General features: G+C 49.5%; 1 protein-coding gene across 3 annotated transcripts in view; it reads left to right on the top strand.

Moving 5' to 3' along the window:
- The window catches only part of RNLS (renalase, FAD dependent amine oxidase), a 627,109-nt gene that overhangs the window by 209,047 nt on the left and 394,226 nt on the right, over nt 1-23,836 (top strand). The window lies entirely within an intron of this gene.

A 23,836-nucleotide genomic window follows, 5' to 3' on the forward strand; every position in this document is an offset into this window, starting at 1 on the left:
ACAGTAGGACTTGATTCAAGTTCATTGCTTGGTATAACGTGACACCGCCTGCATGCATGTGGGATTCACCGCAGCCTCCAAGGACGCAGCCTTGGATCACTCTGCGACACCATCGGCCAGCTGAATAACCTTAAGGTTACGCAAACTGACCGGCACAGCTTCATCACTGAGGCCAGGTAATCTCTGTTGGAAGACGGAGGCCTCGGCACCCCGGCAAAACAGAGGTGACACGTCTCTGTTTGTGGAACAGAGCCCATCGCCGCCCCATCCATACCTCCAAACAGCTGTCAATCACCTTACATCGGCAGCTGATTTGCGAACGAGGATGAAAGACCCATACTGCACATGTGCAGTGTACCAAATAGTATAGCCGGCATGAATATTAAATATCATGCAATGATAACAAGGGACAGAATGCAAATTTGAGAAAAACATGCAATTGTGACTATCCCAGTGGTGAAAATCAGTATTAGTCAAATGATTTATCTATTCACTGAATAAAGTTAGAGATAGCTTCTCTTTTAACTGTTTCAGTGGTATGGCTGGATAATTTCTGGGGCCAGCTGCGCTGTGTAGACTGCTATCCCGGAAATTTTCCGATGCATGCCACTGCTCCCCCTCCCTCCTCCTTGCATTCCACTCGGCCGGTGGACTGTTGAAGAATGACGCGACCGCGTCGTGACGTCATGACACAATTGCATCATTCCGCAAAACTCTGCCAGCCGAGCGAACGAAGTACAAGCGAGGAGCGGGAGAGAGGATTTTTTTAGTGCTGGTGGGCTAGTGCCCACCAGCAGATGCTGCCCCTAGGGATGACCATAGGTGGGTTATCCATCGATGGTCTCCATCGATGGATAACCTTGATGGTGCAAAACCATCTGGAATGGATTCATCGATGGTTTTACACATCGATGGTCATGCCTGCTTTACAGTAATAATGCGGGCGAACCAGTGGGCTTGGCTTAGTGGGCGTCAGGGAGCGACATCGCAAGCTGTGTACACGTGGTGCAATATGCACTAACTTTCCTTACGATTTTGACTACATAGTCAAAATCGTAAGAAAAGTTAAGTGCATATCGCACCGTGTGTACACACCTTAACACTTTAAAAAACAAACAAAAAAAAAAAACAATTTTGTATTGAACCATTGATGGTGGGAAGCTATCTGGTTCAGCATCGGTCATAGACCATCAATCATTTTGAATCATCGATGGTCGATGGCCATCCCTAGCTACCCCAGGGAACGAGCATTCCCTAAGGCAACAAGCATTCCCTGTGGCAACGAGCATGGATCAGAGCATAAAACCCCTGGCAAAAAGCATGACACAGCGCATGAAACCCCTGGCAATGCGCATGAAACCCCTGGCAAGGTGCAGGTAAAAAAATTAAAAACCCACCCTGGGAAGAGTGACCAAATTCAAAAAAGTCACCACTGAAGGGGTTAAATGTTTGTATATTTATTAGCTAACACATGACTTACTCAAACAAATAAATATATGGATATATATTGTTAAAAGAGAAGCAGTTAGTTTCCCGGCTTTTGGGATCCCTGCGGTCAGGATACTGATGGCGGAATCCTGGTGGTTGGAATCCACACTCGGGGGGTGGTCCCCCCTGCAGATACTCTTAAAATAAATTGCAAATTAAGAAAAAGTTATTTTTCTGATACAGCTATAAACAGTTTTGCAAATAAAATAGTATTTACCAGGTATTATAAGCCCAGCCTTCTAGGGGAAACTCCAGTAATTGAGTGGGGGTAGAGGGGCAGAGGGGATTATTCTTCAATATTAGTTTCTGGTTCCCAGTGGGTCTTTTGATGCTGGTGTTTTAACTTGGACTTGATACTATATTTGGGTAAGTGAAATGTTGTTTGTTTAAGTCACTGAAGAGGGCATCTGATGTTAAGTGTTGCAAAGTGCAGCGTGCCTCTATAGTCTATACTGTAGCTAGGATGAATACTCGTGTTGCTGGTTGTGTGGCAACGCCTAGGTGACTCACCACTGCTGGTCACAGTCCCTTGTGAACAGGGATCGAATCGGTCAGAGTGCTGTCAAACGGACTTTCTCGCCGGCAATATTGGTGTCTGGCTGACCTGATTCAGTGGTCCGTGATTGGAGTGATCAATATTGCGGCACAAGCTGACAGCAGGCACTGAATGGAGATCTCGGCAGATAGTGGCAGCAGGAAAAACGGACGCTCTCTCTCTGTTAACTTTATGAATGTCTTGATAAATGTCTCTGTTTACAGTTCCCTTAATAGTGACATTGTAGTGTAGGAGACACTTCAATGGTAAATTTACTAAGGGTGGGAGTTTTAGTCAAAATGAGACCTTCAGGCATCGACGGTGGGATTCAGGATAAAATAAAACAGTAAAAACTGTAATTTTTCATTGCCATTGATACCCATCAGATTGCAGCACCCTATTCCGCAGCAACTCTAGCTGATTTAAAGCACTGCTCAGATCATTATTTTCTCTGACGTCCTAGTGGATGCTGGGACTCCGTAAGGACCATGGGGAATAGCGGCTCCGCAGGAGACAGGGCACAAGAATAAAAGCTTTAGGATCAGGTGGTGTGCACTGGCTCCCCCTATGACCCTCCTCCAAGCCTCAGTTAGATTTTTGTGCCCGAACGAGAAGGGTGCAGGCTAGGTGGCTCTCCTGAGCTGCTTAGAATAAAAGTATATTTTAGGTTTTTTATTTTCAGTGAGTCCTGCTGGCAACAGGCTCACTGCATCGTGGGACTAAGGGGAGAAGAAACGGACTCACCTGCGTGCAGAGTGGATCGGGTTTCTTAGGCTACTGGACATTAGCTCCAGAGGGACGATCACAGGTTCAGCCTGGATGGGTCCCGGAGCCGCGCCGCCGGCCCCCTTACAGAGCCAGAAGAGCGAAGAGGTCCGGTGAAATCGGCGGCAGAAGACGATCCTGTCTTCAGACTAAGGTAGCGCACAGCACCGCAGCTGTGCGCCATTGCTCTCAGCACACTTCACACTCCGGTCACTGAGGGTGCAGGGCGCTGGGGGGGAGCGCCCTGAGACGCAATATAACATGATATACCTTAGATTGGCTAAAGAATACATCACATATAGCTCTGGGGCTATATGGATGTATTTTAACCCCTGCCATTTTTTACAGAAAAAGCGGGAGATAAGGACGTCGTGAAGGGGCGGAGCCTATCTCCTCCGCACACAAGCGCCATTTTCCCTCACAGCTCCGCTGGAAGGACGGCTCCCTGACTCTCCCCTGCAGACTTGCTACTGAATCAGGGTAAAAAAGAGAAGGGGGGGCACTATTGGCAGCTAAAAACGATATAAACAGCAGCTATAAGGGATTAACACTTATATAAGGTTATCCCTGTATATATATATAGCGCTTGGTGTGTGCTGGCAGACTCTCCCTCTGTCTCTCCAAAGGGCTTGTGGGGTCCTGTCCTCTATCAGAGCATTCCCGGTGTGTGTGCGGTGTGTCGGTACGTGTGTGTCGACATGTATGAGGAGGAAAATGATGTGGAGGCGGAGCAATTGCCTGGGTTAGTGATGTCACCCCCTAGGGAGTCGACACCTGACTGGATGATCGTATTTAAAGAATTAAGTGATAATGTCAGCACTTTGCAAAGAACGGTTGATGACATGAGACAGCCGGCAAATCAATTAGTGCCTGTCCAGGCGTATCAGACACCGTCAGGGGCCCTAAAACGCCCGTTACCTCAGTGGGTCGACACAGATCCAGACACAGATACTGAGTCTAGTGTCGACGGTGAGGAGACAAACGTAATGTCCAGTAGGGCCACACGTTACATGATCACGGCAATGAAGGAAGCATTGAACATTTCTGACACTACAAGTACCACAAAGAAGGGTATTATGTGGGGTGTGAAAAAACTACCAATAGTTTTCCCTGAGTCAGATGAGTTAAATGAGGTGTGTGATAAAGCGTGGGTTTCCCCCGACAAAAAACTGCTAATTTCTAAAAAATTATTGGCACTATATCCTTTCCCGTTAGAGGTTAGGACACGTTGGGAAACACCCCCTAGGGTAGATAAGGCGCTCACACGTTTATCTAAACAAGTAGCGTTACCGTCTCCTGATACGGCCACCCTCAAAGAACCAGCAGATAGAAGGCTGGAAAATATTCTTAAAAGTATATACACACATACTGGTGTTATACTGCGACCAGCAATCGCTTCAGCCTGGATGTGCAGTGCTGGCGTCGCGTGGTCGGATTCCCTGACTGAAAATATTGATACCCTGGATAGGGACAATATACTGTTAACTATAGAGCATTTGAAGGATGCATTACTATATATGCGTGATGCACAGAGGGATATTTGCACCCTGGCATCAAGAGTAAGTGCTATGTCCATTTCTGCCAGAAGAGCGTTATGGATGCGACAGTGGTCAGGCGATGCGGATTCCAAACGACATATGGAAGTATTGCCGTATAAAGGGGAGGAGTTATTTGGGGCTGGTCTATCGGACCTGGTGGCCACGGCAACGGCTGGAAAATCCACCTTTTTACCCCAGGTCACTTCATATCAGCAGAAAAAGACACCGTCTTTTCAAACTCAGTCCTTTCGTTCCCATAAGTACAAGCGAGCTAAAGGCCATTCCTTCCTGCCCCGGGGCAGAGGAAGGGGAAAAAGACTGCACCATGCAGCCGCTTCCCAGGAGCAGAAGCCCTCCCCTGCTTCTGCCAAGTCTTCAGCATGACGCTGGGGCTTTACAAGCAGACTCAGACATGGTGGGGGCCCGTCTCAAGAATTTCAACGCGCAGTGGGCTCACTCGCAAGTGGACCCCTGGATTCTACAGGTGGTATCGCAGGGGTACAAACTGGAATTCGAGGCGTTTCCCCCTCGCCGGTTCCTGAAGTCTGCTCTACCAAAGTCTCCCTCCGACAGGGAGGCAGTTTTGGAAGCCATTCACAAGCTGTATTCCCAGCAGGTGATAATCAAGGTACCCCTCCTACAACAGGGAAAGGGGTATTATTCCACGCTGTTTGTGGTACCGAAGCCGGACGGCTCGGTGAGACCAATTTTAAATCTAAAATCCCTGAACACTTACATAAAGAGGTTCAAATTCAAGATGGAATCACTCAGAGCGGTGATAGCAAACCTGGAAGAAGGGGACTATATGGTGTCTCTGGACATCAAGGATGCTTATCTCCACGTCCCAATCTACCCGTCTCACCAAGGGTACCTCAGGTTTGTAGTACAAAACTGTCATTATCAGTTTCAGACGCTGCCGTTTGGGTTGTCCACGGCACCTCGGGTCTTTACCAAGGTAATGGCCGAAATGATGATTCTTCTTCGAAGAAAAGGCATCTTAATTATCCCTTACTTGGACGATCTCCTGATAAGGGCAAGGTCCAGGGAACAGTTAGAAGTCGGAGTAGCACTATCTCAGGTAGTGTTACGTCAGCACGGGTGGATCCTAAATATTCCAAAATCGCAGCTGATTCCAACGACACGTCTACTGTTCCTAGGAATGATTCTGGACACAGTCCAGAAAAAGGTGTTTCTCCCGGAGGAGAAGGCCAGGGAGTTATCCGAGCTAGTCAGGAACCTCCTAAAACCAGGCCAGGTGTCAGTGCATCAGTGCACGAGGGTCCTGGGAAAAATGGTGGCTTCTTACGAAGCGATTCCATTCGGAAGATTCCATGCAAGAACGTTTCAGTGGGATCTACTGGACAAATGGTCCGGATCGCATCTTCAGATGCATCAGCGGATAACCCTGTCGACAAGGACAAGGGTGTCTCTTCTGTGGTGGCTGCAGAGTGCTCATCTACTAGAGGGCCGCAGATTTGGCATTCAGGATTGGGTCCTGGTGACCACGGACGCCAGCCTGAGAGGCTGGGGGGCAGTCACACAGGGAAAACATTTCCAGGGCTTGTGGTCAAGCATGGAAACATCTCTTCATATAAACATTCTGGAACTAAGGGCCATTTACAATGCCCTAAGTCAAGCGAAACCCCTGCTTCAGGGTCAGGCGGTATTGATCCAATCGGACAACATCACGTCAGTCGCCCACGTAAACAGACAGGGCGGCACGAGAAGCAGGAGGGCAATGGCAGAAGCTGCAAGGATTCTTCGCTGGGCGGAAAATCATGTGATAGCTCTGTCAGCAGTGTTCATTCCGGGAGTGGACAACTGGGAAGCAGACTTCCTCAGCAGACACGACCTTCACCCGGGAGAGTGGGGACTTCACCCAGAAGTCTTCCACCTGATTGTAAACCGTTGGGAAAAACCAAAGGTGGACATGATGGCGTCACGTCTCAACAAAAAACTAGACAGATATTGCGCCAGGTCAAGGGACCCTCAGGCAATAGCGGTGGACGCTCTGGTGACACCGTGGGTGTACCAGTCAGTGTATGTGTTCCCTCCTCTGCCTCTCATACCAAAAGTACTGAGAATCATAAGAAGGAGAGGAGTAAGAACGATACTCGTGGTTCCGGATTGGCCAAGAAGGACTTGGTACCCGGAACTTCAAGAGATGCTCACGGAAGACCCGTGGCCTCTACCTTTAAGAAAGGACCTGCTCCAACAGGGGCCTTGTCTGTTCCAAGACTTACCGCGGCTGCGTTTGACGGCATGGCGGTTGAACGCCGGATCCTGAAGGAAAAGGGCATTCCAGATGAAGTCATCCCTACCCTGGTCAAAGCCAGGAAGGATGTAACCGCAAAACATTATCACCGCATTTGGCGAAAATATGTTGCGTGGTGTGAGGCCAAGAAGGCCCCTACAGAGGAATTTCAACTGGGTCGTTTCCTCCATTTCCTGCAAACAGGACTGTCTATGGGCCTAAAATTAGGGTCCATTAAGGTTCAAATTTCGGCCCTGTCGATTTTCTTCCAGAAAGAACTGGCTTCAGTACCTGAAGTTCAGACATTTGTAAAAGGGGTACTGCATATACAACCTCCTTTTGTGCCTCCAGTGGCACCTTGGGATCTCAATGTTGTTTTGAGGTTCCTTAAGTCACATTGGTTTGAACCACTCACCACTGTGGACTTAAAATATCTCACATGGTAGGTGACGATGCTGTTAGCCCTGGCTTCAGCCAGGCGTGTGTCAGAATTGGCGGCTTTATCATATAAAAGCCCTTACTTAATTTTTCATTCTGACAGGGCAGAATTGAGGACTCGTCTAAGGTGGTTTCTGCCTTTCACATGAACCAACCTATTGTGGTGCCTGCGGCTACTAGGGACTTGGAGGACTCCAAGTTACTTGACGTTGTCAGGGCCCTGAAAATATATGTTTCCAGGACGGCGGGAGTCAGAAAGTCTGACTCGCTGTTTATCCTGTATGCACCCAACAAGCTGGGTGCTCCTGCTTCTAAGCAGACTATTGCTCGTTGGATTTGTAGTACAATTCAGCTTGCACATTCTGTGGCAGGCCTGCCACAGCCAAAATCTGTGAAAGCCCATTCCACAAGGAAAGTGGGCTCATCTTGGGCGGCTGCCCGAGGGGTCTCGGCTTTACAACTTTGCCGAGCAGCTACTTGGTCAGGGGCAAACACGTTTGCTAAATTCTACAAATTTGATACCCTGGCTGAGGAGGACCTGGAGTTCTCTCATTCGGTGCTGCAGAGTCATCCGCACTCTCCCGCCCGTTTGGGAGCTTTGGTATAATCCCCATGGTCCTTACGGAGTCCCAGCATCCACTAGGACGTCAGAGAAAATAAGATTTTACTTACCGATAAATCTATTTCTCGTAGTCCGTAGTGGATGCTGGGCGCCCATCCCAAGTGCGGATTGTCTGCAATACTTGTACATAGTTATTGTTAACTAAATCGGGTTATTGTTGTTGTGAGCCATCTTTTCAGAGGCTCCTTCGTTGTTATCATGCTGTTAACTGGGTTCAGATCACAAGTTGTACGGTGTGATTGGTGTGGCTGGTATGAGTCTTACCCGGGATTCAATATCCTTCCTTATTATGTACGCTCGTCCGGGCACAGTATCCTAACTGATGCTTGGAGGAGGGTCATAGGGGGAGGAGCCAGTGCACACCACCTGATCCTAAAGCTTTTATTCTTGTGCCCTGTCTCCTGCGGAGCCGCTATTCCCCATGGTCCTTACGGAGTCCCAGCATCCACTACGGACTACGAGAAATAGATTAATCGGTAAGTAAAATCTTATTATTTGTGCAGGTTTTGTTTTATTACTATATTATTATTACTATATTATAAAAGTGGTTACCAGCCCCAAGCCTCTGAGCCTAGGCTGGTATTGGAAAATAGGGGAAATAATGGTGTGTGGTCCCCCTTTATTACAATACCAGGCACTGGTATGCTGAACCAGCCGGGGCAGCTAATGCTACAGCAGGGTGACACACAGCGTGGGGTCCCCCTGCCATAACGGCAGCCAGTCCCAAACTGGCCAGCCCAGGACTGGAATCCATAGGGAAGTGGGGACCCCCAAAAAATGGCATCACAGTACAGTGGCACCACTTATCTTTACCTTTACATTATGATATATCAGTGTGTATGCGTGTATGTACTGTATATATGTAATATATATATTATACAGTGGTTGAAGTGGAAATTTTGAAGTGGTGGTATGGAAAAGTGAAGGTTACAATTATGAGCGCTCTGGAAAAGGGGGCGTGGCCACTCATAAGGGGCATGTCCTTCAGTGTAGTAGGACCCCTTATACTATCTAGTACTGGTACCCCTTTCACATTATACCACACAGTATGAGCCGAAATTCACATTATAGCACACGGTATGAGCCGAAATTCACATTATAGCACACAGAATGAGTCGAAATTCACATTATAGCACATGGTATGAGCCGAAATTCACATTATAGCACACAGAATGAGCCGAAATTCACATTATAGCACATGGCATGAGCCGAAATTCACATTATGCCACATGGAATGAGACAAAATTCAGGAAGAATGACAGCAGGGACGTAGGGACAGGGAGAGTGACAGCAGGGACAGGGAGAGTGACAGCAGGGACGGGGAGAGTGACAGAGAGGGACAGCAAGGGCATACAGTAGGGACTAGGGAGAGAGAAAGGCAGCAGGGTAAATTACATTTAGCGGAGGAGGAGGCAGAGGGCGGCGGCAGTGCAAGGAGGAAGACGCTGTGGTCGGTGGCACTGCGGCTCCTATGACCGCTGCGCTACTATTTCAAATCTGCGTGGACCAGCAGCCAATCAGGAGCGGCCGCGCGGCCAGTCCTTGGCAGATTTGAAATAGTAGTGCCGCGGTCATAGGAGCGAGAGCTCAATGCGGCGGCGGGGGACTTAAACGGATGGTGAGTAAGAAGCCGTGTTATCGCTGAGCAGGAGTGTAACTAGAACTTTGTGGGCCCCATAGCAAAATTTTTAAAGGGGTCCCCCTAGTACAGAGAGGGAAGGTACAGGTTGACATGTGCACACAGGGGTAGAGTGGGAGTACAGGGTGACACACACACACACACACACACACACACACACACACACACACACACACACACACACACACACACACACACACGGGTAAGAGGGTACAGGGTGTCACACACATACATGGGTAGGTGGTACAGGGTGTCACAGTCACACACATACTGGGGTAGAGGGGTACAGTGGGTCACACAAACAGGAGTAAAGGGGTACAGGGTGTCAAAAACACACTGGGGTAGAGGGGTACGGAGGCTGAGCTTTGCCTCCCCCTCAAGGGGCTGCTGCTGAAGGAGGGGAGGGTGACGTGTCTCCTGGCGGGAGGACGGCACAGATCTCCAGCATCATAGAAACATAGAATTTGATAGCAGATAAGAACCACTTGTCCCATCTAGTCTGCTCTAACCTCATGTCACAGCCTTCTGTTCCTGTTGCTGCACGCAAGGTTCTGAAAAACACAGTGTACAGCGTGTCACGGTGACACAACACTACATGCAAACTCATGGGGAAACTAGTTACACCCCAATAGTAGTCCTCTCCTCTCTACCTGTCTGCCCCCAAGTGCACCAACACATTGCCAAAGCCAGTGCCCAGCAATATGTAACTTCCCGTCCCCACAGCAGGAGGCCAAAAGAGGATGCTAAAAAATGGCGCTTCTCCTCTCATACACCTTCCAGGGGCAGAACAGCAATGATGATTTGGCCTATGAGACGATCCTGTCACATACAACTGCCACTTCAACAGAATTGGGGGCTAATACCACAAGCACTGGACAAGGGCCACAGTGACTGAAGACAACTCTCTCACTGAAATATATGGTTCACAAGCTGGACCCCACTCACAGGAATCTTACACTGGGGGCAAAAACTCCATCACCTCTAATACCCCCAGGGACCCCAATCCTGCAGCACACAGCCCCCCCTCCCTTTAACCCCATACCCTACTTCCCCCCCGTCCCCCAAATACACCACATATGCATTTACACACACTACTATGTCTCCCCGTCCCCCTGCATACACACGTTATCCTCCACATATACACAGCCCTGCACCGGAGTGGTGACCTCCTCCGTCTTCCAACTGGACGGAGCTTCCGACAGCAGATGCATGGCCTCCTCCCGGTAGCAACTTTCAGGATAGTCAGCACCAAACGGGACACCTCAGGGGAGCCCGGCGGGACTTGGATGTAGCCATGACGGGGTGCATGGAGGAGCTGGGGCTGAGACAGCCACAGAGCAGCGCCCAGCCAGTGGTACTACTGCTCACGGCGGCCATCCTCCACCTGTGTGTATAAGGTGCGAGTGTATGCCAGGGTCACGGTCAGGTAAAAGGCAGCAGTATTGCGGGGGCGCACAGTAACTGTTGGACATAGGGAAGCTGTTTGTGGAGGGCCCGCAGTAAGGGCCGAATACGGTAGATGCTAGAATCAAGTGGCCTAGAGGACCTATGATGTCAGAGGGAGGAGCCACATCATCGGGGGAGGAGCTAGGCCAGCGGGATAGTTCTACTATCCACGCCACCAACCTTTAGTAACCCGGTAGCGAGAGAAGCGAAAAAAAATACCTATAAATTGTCTTGCACCCCCTATACAGAGGCCCCCACTGTAACTGTACCTCCCCCTCCTCATGGCAATACATTTAAGTGGCATTACCCACCTCCCCAGCTCCCTAGTGGTAATATGTCCCAAGTGGCATAGCTCCCCACCCACCAATGTCACTAAGTCCATACTGTGGGCCTGATTCAGAGATTTGTCAATTGAACATTTACGTAAATCTGTTTGCAGATACTCATCAAATCTGAGCACTTACAAAGATTTTCTCTAACGTCCTAAGTGGATGCTGGGGACTCCGTCAGGACCATGGGGAATAGCGGCTCCGCAGGAGACAGGGCACAAAAATAAAGCTTTAGGATTAGGTGGTGTGTACTGGCTCCTCCCCCTATGACCCTCCTCCAAGCCTCAGTTAGGTTTTTGTGCCCGTCCGAGCAGGGTGCAATCTAGGTGGCTCTCCTAAAGAGCTGCTTAGAAAAAGTTTTTAGGTTTTTTATTTTCAGTGAGTCCTGCTGGCAACAGGCTCACTGCATCGAGGGACTTAGGGGAGAGAATTTCAACTCACCTGCGTGCAGGATGGATTGGATTCTTAGGCTACTGGACACCATTAGCTCCAGAGGGAGTCGGAACACAGGTCTCACCCTGGGGTTCGTCCCGGAGCCGCGCCGCCGACCCCCCTTACAGATGCTGAAGATTGAAGGTCCGGAAACAGGCGGCAGAAGGCTCTTCAGTCTTCATGAAGGTAGCGCACAGCACTGCAGCTGTGCGCCATTGTTGTCACACACTTCACACCAAGCGGTCACGGAGGGTGCAGGGCGCTGCTGGGGGCGCCCTGGGCAGCAATATTTAATACCTTTATGGCAAAAGAATACATCACATATAGCCATTGAGGCTATATGTATGTATTTAACCCATGCCAGATATCTAAAACTCCGGGAGAAAAGCCCGCCGAAATAGGGGGCGGGGCTTATTCTCCTCAGCACACAGCGCCATTTTCCTGCTCAGCTCCGCTGTGAGGAAGGCTCCCAGGACTCTCCCCTGCACTGCACTACAGAAACAGGGTAAAACAGAGAGGGGGGGCATTTTTTGGCGATATTTTGATATATTTAAGCTGCTATAAGGAACAACACTTATATAAGGTTGTTCCCATATATATTATAGCGCTTGGGTGTGTGCTGGCAAACTCTCCCTCTGTCTCCCCAAAGGGCTAGTGGGGTCCTGTCTTCGATAAGAGCATTTCCTGTGTGTCTGCTGTGTGTCGGTACGTGTGTGTCGACATGTATGAGGACGATGTTGGTGTGGAGGCAGAGCAATTGCCGATAATGGTGATGTCACCCCCCAGGGAGTCGACACCGGAATGGATGGCTTTGTTTATGGAATTACGTGATAATGTCAGCACATTACAAAAATCAGTTGACGACATGAGACGGCCGGCAAACCAGTTAGTACCTGCCCAGGCGTCTCAGACACCGTCAGGGGCTGTAAAGCGCCCTTTACCTCAGTCGGTCGACACAGACCCAGACACAGACACTGAATCTAGTGTCGACGGTGATGAAACAAACGTATTTTCAAGTAGGGCCACACGTTATATGATCACGGCAATGAAGGAGGCTTTGCATATCTCTGATACTGCAAGTACCACAAAAAGGGGTATTATGTGGGGGGTGAAAAAACTACCTGTAGTTTTTCCTGAATCAGAGGAATTAAATGATGTATGTGATGAAGCGTGGGTTAACCCAGATAGAAAAATGCTAATTTCAAAAAAGTTATTAGCATTATACCCTTTCCCGCCAGAGGTTAGGGCGCGCTGGGAAACACCCCCTAGGGTGGATAAGGCGCTCACACGCTTATCAAAACAAGTGGCGTTACCGTCTCCTGATACGGCCGCCCTCAGGGATCCAGCTGATAGGAGACTGGAAACTACCCTAAAAAGTATATACACACATACTGGTGTTATACTGCGACCAGCCATCGCCTCAGCCTGGATGTGCAGTGCTGGGGTCGTCTGGTTGGATTCCCTGACTGAAAATATTGATACCCTGGATAGGGACAGTATTTTATTGACTATAGAGCAATTAAAGGATGCTTTCCTTTATATGCGAGATGCTCAGAGAGATATTTGCACTCTGGCATCGAGAGTAAATGCGATGTCCATATCTGCCAGAAGGAGTTTATGGACGCGACAGTGGTCAGGTGATGCGGATTCCAAACGACATATGGAAGTATTGCCGTATAAAGGGGAGGAATTATTTGGCGTCGGTCTATCGGATCTGGTGGCCACGGCAACTGCCGGAAAATCCACCTTTTTACCTCAGACCCCCTCCCAACAGAAAAAGACACCGTCTTTTCAGCCGCAGTCCTTTCGGTCCTATAAGAACAAGCGGACAAAAGGACAGTCATATCTGCCTCGGGGCAGAGCAAGGGGTAAGAGAGGGCAGCAAGCAGCCCCTGCCCAGGAACAGAAGCCCTCCCAGGGTTCTGCAAAGCCCTCAGCATGACGCTGGGGCCTTACAAGCGGACTCAGGAGCGGTGGGGGGGCGACTCAAGAATTTCAGCGCACAGTGGGCTTGCTCACAGGTGGACCCCTGGATTCTGCAGGTAGTATCTCAGGGTTACAGGTTGGAATTCGAGAAGTCTCCCCCTCGCCGGTTCCTAAAGTCTGCTTTGCCAACGTCTCCCTCAGACAGGGCGACGGTATTGGAAGCCATTCACAAGCTGTTTTCTCAGCAGGTGATAGTCAAGGTACCCCTCCTACAACAGGGAAAGGGGTATTACTCCACGCTATTTGTGGTACCGAAGCCGGACGGCTCGGTAAGACCTATTCTAAATCTGAAATCTTTGAACCTGTACATACAAAAATTCAAGTTCAAGATGGAGTCACTCAGAGCAGTGATAGCGAATCTGGAAGAAGGGGACTTTATGGTGTCCCTGGACATAAAGGATGCTTACCTGCATGTCCCAATTTGCCCTTCACATCAAGGGTACCTCAGGTTCGTGGTGCAAAACTGTCATTATCAGTTTCAGACGCTGCCGTTTGGATTGTCCACGGCACCTCGGGTCTTTACCAAGGTAATGGCCGAAATGATGATTCTTCTGCGAAGAAGAGGCGTATTAATTATCCCTTACTTGGACGATCTCCTGATAAGGGCAAGGTCCAGAGAACAGCTGGAGGACGGAGTAGCACTAACCCAACTAGTGCTGCAACAACACGGGTGGATTCTGAATTTTCCAAAATCTCAGTTGACCCCGACGACACGTCTGCTTTTCCTGGGAATGATTCTGGACACGGTTCAGAAAAAGGTGTTTCTTCCGGAGGAGAAAGCCAGGGAGTTATCCGAACTTGTCAGGAACCTCCTAAAACCAGGGAAAGTGTCTGTGCATCAATGCACAAGAGTCCTGGGAAAGATGGTGGCTTCTTACGAAGCGATTCCATTCGGCAGATTCCACGCACAAACTTTTCAGTGGGATCTGCTGGACAAATGGTCCGGTTCACATCTGCAGATGCATCAGCGGATAACCTTATCGCCACGGACAAGGGTGTCTCTTCTGTGGTGGTTGCAGAGTGCTCATCTGTTAGAGGGCCGCAGATTCGGCATACAGGACTGAGTCCTGGTGACCACGGATGCCAGTCTGAGAGGCTGGGGAGCGGTCACACAGGGAAGAAACTTCCAGGGAGTATGGTCAAGCCTGGAGATGTCTCTTCACATAAATATACTGGAGCTAAGAGCGATTTACAATGCTCTAAGTCTGGCAAAACCCCTGCTTCAGGGTCAGCCGGTGTTGATCCAGTCGGACAACATCACGGCAGTCGCCCACGTAAACAGACAGGGCGGCACAAGAAGCAGGACAGCAATGGCAGAAGCTGCAAGGATTCTTCGCTGGGCGGAAGATCATGTGATAGCACTGTCAGCAGTATTCATTCCGGGAGTGGACAACTGGGAAGCAGACTTCCTCAGCAGACACGATCTACACCCGGGAGAGTGGGGACTTCATCCAGAAGTCTTCCACATGATTGTGAACCGTTGGGAAAAACCAATGGTGGATATGATGGCGTCCCGCCTCAACAAAAAACTGGACAGGTATTGCGCCAGGTCAAGAGACCCTCAGGCAATAGCTGTGGACGCTCTGGTAACACCGTGGGTGTTCCAGTCAGTGTATGTGTTCCCTCCTCTGCCTCTCATACCAAAAGTACTGAGAATTATACGGCAAAAGGGAGTAAGAACGATACTAGTGGCTCCAGATTGGCCAAGAAGAACTTGGTACCCGGAACTTCAAGAGATGCTCACGGAGGATCCGTGGCCTCTACCTCTAAGACGGGACCTGCTTCAGCAGGGACCGTGTCTATTCCAAGACTTACCGCGGCTGCGTTTGACGGCATGTCGGTTGAACGCCGAATTCTAAGGGAAAAAGGCATTCCGGAAGAGGTCATTCCTACACTGGTAAAAGCCAGGAAGGAGGTGACTGCACAACATTATCACCGCATTTGGAGAAAATATGTTGCGTGGTGTGAGGCCAGGAAGGCCCCCACGGAGGAATTTCAACTGGGTCGATTCCTACATTTCCTGCAAACAGGATTGTCTATGGGCCTCAAATTGGGGTCCATTAAGGTTCAAATTTCGTCCCTGTCGATTTTCTTCCAGAAAGAATTGGCTTCAGTTCCTGAAGTCCAGACTTTTGTAAAAGGAGTACTACATATACAGCCCCCGGTTGTGCCCCCAGTGGCACCGTGGGATCTTAATGTAGTCTTGGATTTTCTCAAATCCCATTGGTTTGAGCCGCTCAAATCGGTGGAGTTGAAGTATCTTACATGGAAAGTAACCATGCTACTGGCCCTGGCTTCAGCCAGGAGAGTATCAGAATTGGCGGCTTTATCATATAAGAGCCCATATCTGATTTTCCATACGGACAGGGCAGAACTGCGGACGCGTCCTCATTTTCTGCCTAAGGTGGTGTCAGCGTTTCACCTGAACCAGCCTATTGTGGTGCCTGCGGCTACTAACGATTTGGAGGATTCCAAGTTGTTGGACGTGGTCCGGGCATTGAAAATATATATTTCAAGAATGGCGGGAGTCAGAAAGTCTGACTCACTGTTTATATTGTATGCACCCAACAAGATGGGTGCTCCTGCTTCTAAGCAGACGATTGCTCGTTGGATTTGTAGCACAATTCAACTTGCACATTCTGTGGCAGGCTTGCCACAACCTAAATCTGTCAAGGCCCATTCCACAAGGAAAGTGGGCTCATCCTGGGCGGCTGCCCGGGGGGTCTCGGCATTACAACTCTGCCGAGCTGCTACTTGGTCAGGGGCAAACACGTTTGCAAAATTCTACAAATTTGATACCCTGGCTGAGGAGGACCTTGAGTTCTCTCATTCGGTGCTGCAGAGTCATCCGCACTCTCCCGCCCGTTTGGGAGCTTTGGTATAATCCCCATGGTCCTGACGGAGTCCCCAGCATCCACTTAGGACGTTAGAGAAAATAAGAATTTACTTACCGATAATTCTATTTCTCGTAGTCCGTAGTGGATGCTGGGCGCCCATCCCAAGTGCGGATTGTCTGCAATACTTGTACATAGTTATTGCTACAAACAAATTCGGGTTGTTATTGTTGTGAGCCGTCTGTTCAGAGGCTCCTACGTTTGTCATACTGTTAACTGGGTTCAGATCACAAGTTATACGGTGTGATTGGTGTGGCTGGTATGAGTCTTACCCGGGATTCAATATCCTTCCTTATTGTGTACGCTCGTCCGGGCACAGTATCCTAACTGAGGCTTGGAGGAGGGTCATAGGGGGAGGAGCCAGTACACACCACCTAATCCTAAAGCTTTATTTTTGTGCCCTGTCTCCTGCGGAGCCGCTATTCCCCATGGTCCTGACGGAGTCCCCAGCATCCACTACGGACTACGAGAAATAGAATTATCGGTAAGTAAATTCTTATTTTCTTCTTTTCTACATGCTATAGCATAACTATTGTAAGGCAGTACGGATGGTGTAATAGTTAGCATTACTGCCTCACAGCACTGAGGTCATGGCTCACCATGACTCTAACTGTGTGGAGTTTGTATATTCTCCCCGTACTGTGACATTTCCTCCAGGTACTCCGGTTTCCTCCCACAATCCAAAAATATACTGGTAGGTTAATTGGCTCCCTACAAAATTAACCATAGCCTGAATGTGTCAGTGTGTACATGTGGTAGGGAATATAGATTGTCAGCTGCACTGGGGCAGGGACTGATGTGAATAGCCTTATTTTCTCTGTAAAGCGCTGCGGAATATGTGTGCGCTATATAAATAACTTGTAATAAATAAATAATAAATAAATAAATAATTGTGAGAGTACAGTGTATTCATTCACTGCTATAATGTTTACATTAACATAAATTGACCACTTGGTGGCAGTCATGATGCACTTCTCTGTATAGAGTATATAATAGTTTGGAATTTGGGAGCATACTTTGTTATAGAGTGCAGTAGATAATTTATCAGTAGTCTAGTACCACATAACTAGTACTAATATGCCTACTATGACGAGCATAATTATAAAATAAAATGTGCTTCCCTGCAACTGGTCTGCGTTCAGCCCATCGGGTGGTCTTCTGTATGCCGGCGGTCGGGCTCCCGGCGCTCAGTATACCGGCGCCGGGAGCCCGACAGCCGGCATACCGACACTTATTTTCCCTCGTGGGGGTCCACGACCCCCATAGAGGGAGAATAAAATAGTGTGGCGCGCGTAGCGCACCACCGTGCCCGTAGCGTGGCGAGCGCAGCGAGCCCGCAAGGGGCTCATTTGCGCTCGCCACACTGTCGGTAAGCCGGCGGTCGGGCTCCCGGCGCCGGTATGCTGGTCGCCGGGAGCCCGACCGCCGGCCAGCCGTAGTGAACCCAGCCCATCTACTCTGCTCCACCTAGATACATGCATCAGCACTAAATAGATGGAAATTATTATTATCTTTGTGCTAAAAGTTGTCCTCTGCAGCAAAAATAAACAAGGGTCATGTGTACCAAAAATATGGGAGAAAATTATGAAGCCCAAAATTGTGAATGATGTCCTGTCCTTATAATTAGTGAAAGTAAATTAAAAAGTATTCAGTGCGGTTGGTGCTAACAATGGTGGTGGTGGTGGGGGGGGGGGGGGGTTAAAAATGTAGTGGTGGAGAAATGTATATACTGTACTGTGTGTGTATATGTATGTATGTACATATATATATATATATATATATATATATATATAAAATACACACACTCTTTGATAGGTGTGGCACTCAGCATAATAAATCCAACACAAAGAAGGATTATGTCAATGTTTCAGTGTTGCCACTGTTGTCAGCATAAAAAATAAATAAATAAGTGTCCTATCTTGGCAAAACCCAATGCAAATTCAAAAAAATAATGCCTGGCCATAGATCTACACTTCGAGCTGAATCACATTTTAGAAGCAATAAATTACATCCACCACCTCTTGTAGGTTGTATGACATGATTTATCATGTGATAACGAATACTGGCAGGGTTATATTTAGCCTCAACAAAGTGTCTTGCAACCGGCTAATCACTAGTGCCACTAAGTTGTGCAGCATGAATTGTAGATCTATGGCCAGACACAGTGCCAGATTAAGGACCACATGGGCCTGGAGCTGAAATTTCTGAAGGGCCTATTGTGTATCGTCGCAGGGGATGTGACCAACAACAGCGGGGTTGTGTCACGCAGCGCCCGCCACACATTGTTCCTTGCCTGAGTCAAAGCCGCTCTGGGTACTAGGTGTAAATTTACTAAAGGTTCTAAAAATGAAAAGTGGTGATGTTGCCCACAGCAACCAATCAAATTCTGTCTATCATTTCTCTATTGCGCTTAGAAAATGATGGACAGAATCTAATTGGTTGCTATGGGCAACATCACCACTTTTAATTTTTAGAACCTTTAGTAAATTTACCCCCTAGTGTCTGCTTTCTGTAGCAGGTAAGCAAAGGCGCAGGATCAAATTATCTGGTGGTGGCCCCACAACCTAATTGCCTCAGGGGCACACTGCACCAGGTAGCCCCTTATACACATTGCACCAGGTAGCCCATTATGCACACTGCATGAGGTGGAGCTTATTATACACAGGTAGCCCCTTATACACATTGCACCAAGTTTCCCATTATACACATTGCACAAAGTAGCCCCTTATACACATTGTGCCAGGTAGCTCCTTATACACATTGCACCAGGTAGCCCATTATACACATTGTACCAGGGAGCCTATTATACAAATTGCACCAGCTAGCCCCTTATACACACTGCACCAGCTAGCCGTCACTCACCATCCGGCACCTGTGGTCACCCGGCTCTATGTTCTTCTCATACTTCTGCCCAGCATGAAGCTGAGCGGGAGTGAGTAGTGGCAGGAGGCAAATGGCAGCGGTAAGTGGCCGGGGAGCAGCAGGCAGCGGCCAGAAGAGGATGGTGGGGTGGCCAGCAGGAGGAAGTGGCGGGGTGCGGGCAGCATGAAGTGGCCAGGACTAGGGGCGGCCGGCCGGAAGCAGGAAGCGATGGGGAGCATTGTGGTGCAGCCAACAGATGGGTGCTGATGGTGCTGTTTAGGTGACTGTGGCGGTCGCCCGCACCTAAAATTGACAGTGACGGGATCCCCTGAGCCGAATGAGCAGCGACCCTCCCCACATTCCTTCCCCACAGCCAACAACGGAGCCAAGAAAGCCCCTCTCAGTGCACATAGGGGGTATTTCAGACTAAATTTAGCACATCTATGATCACTTTCACAAACAGCCCAGCACAGCGCTAGTCCTTCCCGCATGTGTGGCTCTGCCCCCCCCCGCACAGGTACAAAAGCATTGCACAGCAACGATGCTTTTGTAGCTGAGTAGCTCCCTGCCAGCACAGTGCCCCAACAGTCCGGACACGCCTCTGTTGTCCGGACCGGGTCCCGCCAACGGCGTTCTAACGCCGTTGGCACGCCCCCTCTCACCCCGCGACTGCCTCTGCCTGTCAATCAGGTAGAGGCAATCACACCAGTGAGATGCTGATAGCATCTCACTGGCTGCGCATGCCGCACGTGCGCACTACGCATAGTAATTCAGACTGCGATCGCTGCGGCTGCAGCGATCCAGTCTGAATTACCCCCATAGTGCAGCTGAATGCACAAGGATCGAGCATCCACAGACATACCTGCCAACTTTGGTCCGGGCCGGGGAGGGACTTCATCGTGCGCCGAAGGCGCATGCACGAAATTAGGAGCGTATCCTCACGGCAAGTGCCGCAATCGCAAGCCACGCCTCTGTTTTCGTCATTATGGGGGCATGAACAGCGCTCAGAGAGCTGCTGGTCATGCCCCCTGTCTCTCTCTGCCGTGAATAGACACTGTGCGCATGTGCACAGAATCTGTTCACTGCTGCTCTACTCGGAGCAGCGAGTGACAAGGGGGGATCTCCCAACTGCTCCCCCACCACCCCACCTCGGGACACTGCGACCCGTGGGTGGGACAGACTGTAAAAAACTGTACTGTCACGCCAAAATCGGGACAGTTGGGAGGTATGCAAAGACGTAAAGATCACCCGCCTGAGCATAGCTTCCAATGTGAACAACCCAACCCAGCAACATGCCCATATAACCACACACGCCTGTCCCCACCCCGCTCCACTCCCTACACACACACACACACACACACACACACACACACACACACACACAGTTTCCCCAGTCCCTATATACACTGACACACACCCTGTCCCCTCCAGTCACACCACACACACACACCCTGTTCACCCCAGTCACTCCCGACACACACCCAGCCTGTCCTTTCCAACCCACACACCTGTTGTTCACTGCCCTTCCACTCTCCCCCGTTTCCCCCAGTCAGTCACTGAGCTTCCGGACACAGCAGGAGTAGGCAGGGACACATACAGACGACCAGGAAAAGTCGGGGGCATGGCCTAATTACGGACTCGTGACCACGCCCCCTTTGAGGGAACCCCCCCCTTCAATTCAGCAGGAAGCACCGCACGAGCTGGCCAGGCAGGCAGGGGGGTCACGGGACAGGACAATTGGCTATGTCACCCGGCGTCCCAGCAGGCAAGTCCACCGCTGGCTGCTGCTGTTCTGCATGGTGGTGGGGAGGCGCTTGTGTCCATGTCACAGTGTGACATCAAGGCGCAGGGGAGGAGCACAGAAAACTTTTAGCGCACGGAGACAGAGACCTTTTGAGGCTATCTCTTGATTTGCTGTAACAGGGAAAACATGTTTTCCTGTTTACAGCAGCAGGGGATCCTGTGGGCCTATTTTAATGGGGGGCTTGGAGCTGCAGCTCCACCCGCCCCATTGTTATTCCGGCTCTGGCCAGACATTCTTTCTTTGAATTTGCATTGGGTTTTGCCAAGGTAGGACACTTAATTCTGTTCTTTATCTTGACGATAGTGCCAACACCGAAACTTTGACATAACCCTTCTGTGTGTTGGATTTAATACGCAGAGTGCCGCACCTACCGATGTGTTTAATTTCTAAAATGCATGTGGGAGTGCAGGACCGTTGTGTAATCACAGACACACAAAATCCTCTGCAAAAGTTTTAGGTAGGCGTGGGAAAAAATGCTGCAAAGTTAGAATGCTTTAAAAAATAGAAGTGTTAATAGTTTATTTTTATCATTAACAAAATGCAAAGTGAATGAACAGAAGAGAAATCTAAATCAAATTTCTCTGACGTCCTAGTGGATGCTGGGACTCCGTAAGGACCATGGGGATATAGCGGCTCCGCAGGAGACAGGGCACAATAATAAAAGCTTTAGGATCAGGTGGTGTGCACTGGCTCCTCCCCCTATGACCCTCCTCCAAGCCTCAGTTAGATTTTTGTGCCCGACGAGAAGGGTGCAATCTAGGTGGCTCTCCTGAGCTGCTTAGAATAAAAGTTTAAGTTAGGTTTTTTATTTTCAGTGAGTCCTGCTGGCAACAGGCTCACTGCTACGAGGGACTTAGGGGAGAGAAGTAAACTCACCTGCATGCAGGATGGATTTGCTTCTTAGGCTACTGGACACCATTAGCTCCAGAGGGATCGAACACAGGCCCAGCCATGGAGTCCGGTCCCGGAGCCGTGCCGCCGACCCCCCTTGCAGATGCCGAAGTTGAAGAGGTCCAGAGGTCCAGAAACAGGCGGCAGAAGACTTTCAGTCTTCATAAGGTAGCGCACAGCACTGCAGCTGTGCGCCATTGTTGTCAGCACACTTCACCAACAGTCACCAACTGTCACTGAGGGTGCAGGGCGCTGGGGGGGGCGCCCTGGGCAGCAATGTATAATACCTTTTTATGGCTAAAATACATCACATATAGCCCTTGAGGCTATATGGATGTATTTAACCCCTGCCAGATCTCACAAACTCCGGGAGAAGAGCCAGCCGAAAAGGGGGCGGGGCCTATTCTCCTCAGCACACGGCGCCATTTTCCTGCTCAGCTCTGCTGTGAGGAAGGCTCCCAGGCTCTCCCCTGCACTGCACTACAGAAACAGGGTTAAAACAGAGAGGGGGGCACTTATTTGGCGATATGATTACATATATAAAAATGCTATAAGGGAAAACACTTGTATAAGGGGTTGTCCCTGTATAATTATAGCGTTTTTGGTGTGTGCTGGCAAACTCTCCCTCTGTCTCCCCAAAGGGCTAGTGGGGTCCTGTCCTCTATCAGAGCATTCCCTGTGTGTGTGCTGTGTGTCGGTACGTGTGTGTCGACATGTAGGAGGACGATGTTGGTGAGGAGGCGGAGCAAATTGCCTGTATTGGTGATGTCACTCTCTAGGGAGTCGACACTGGAATGGATGGCTTATTTAGGAATTACGTGATAATGTCAACACGCTGCAAGGTCGGTTGACGACATGAGACGGCCGGCAAACAAATTAGTACCTGTCCAGGCGTCTCAGACACCGTCAGGGGCTTGTAAAAACGCCCATTTACCTCAGTCGGTCGACACAGACACGGACACTGACTCCAGTGTCGACGGTGAAGAAACAAACGTATTTTCCTTTAGGGCCACACGTTTCATGTTAAGGGCAATGAAGGAGGTGTTACATATTTCTGATACTACAAGTACCACAAATAAGGGTATTATGTAGGGTGTGAATAAACTACTTGTAGTTTTTCCTGAATCAGAAAAATTAAATGAAGTGTGTGATGATACGTGGGTTTCCTCCGATAGAAAATTATTGGCGGTATACCCTTTCCCGCCAGAAGTTAGGGCGAGTTGGGAAACACACCTTAGGGTGGATAAGGCGCTCACACGCTTATAAAAACAAGGGGCGTTACCGTCTCCAGATACGGCAGCCCTCAAGGAGCCAGCTGATAGGAAGCTGAAAAATATCCTAAAAGTATATACACACATACTGGTGTTATACTACGACCAGCAATCGCCTCAGCCTGGATGTGCAGCGCTGAGGGGGCTTGGTCGGATTTCCTGACTGAAAATATTGATACCCTTGACAGGGACAAGATTTTATTGACTATAGATGCATTTCTATATATGCGAGATGCGCAGAGGGATATTTGCATTCTGGCATCAAGAGTAAATGTGATGTCCATATCTGCCAGACGAAGACACGACAGTGGTCAGGTGATGCAGATTCCAGACGGCACATGGAAGTATTGCCGTATAAAGGGGCGGTCCATCGGACCTGGTGGCCATGGCAACAGCTGAAAAATCCACCTTTTGTTACCCCAAGTCACATCTCAGCAGAAAAGGACACAGTCTTTTCAGTCTCAGTCCTTTCGTCCCCATAAGGGCAGGCGGGCAAAAGGGCCAGTCATATCTGCCCAGGGGTAGAGGAAAGGGAAGAAGACTGCAGCAGGCAGCCCATTCCCAGGAACAGAAGCCCTCCACAGCTTCTGCCAAGTCCGCAGCATGACGCTGGGGCCGTACAAGCGGACTCAGGTGCGGTAG

Source organism: Pseudophryne corroboree, chromosome 3, assembly GCF_028390025.1.
Source record: "Pseudophryne corroboree isolate aPseCor3 chromosome 3, aPseCor3.hap2, whole genome shotgun sequence".
In the NCBI taxonomy this organism is placed as follows: domain Eukaryota; kingdom Metazoa; phylum Chordata; class Amphibia; order Anura; family Myobatrachidae; genus Pseudophryne; species Pseudophryne corroboree.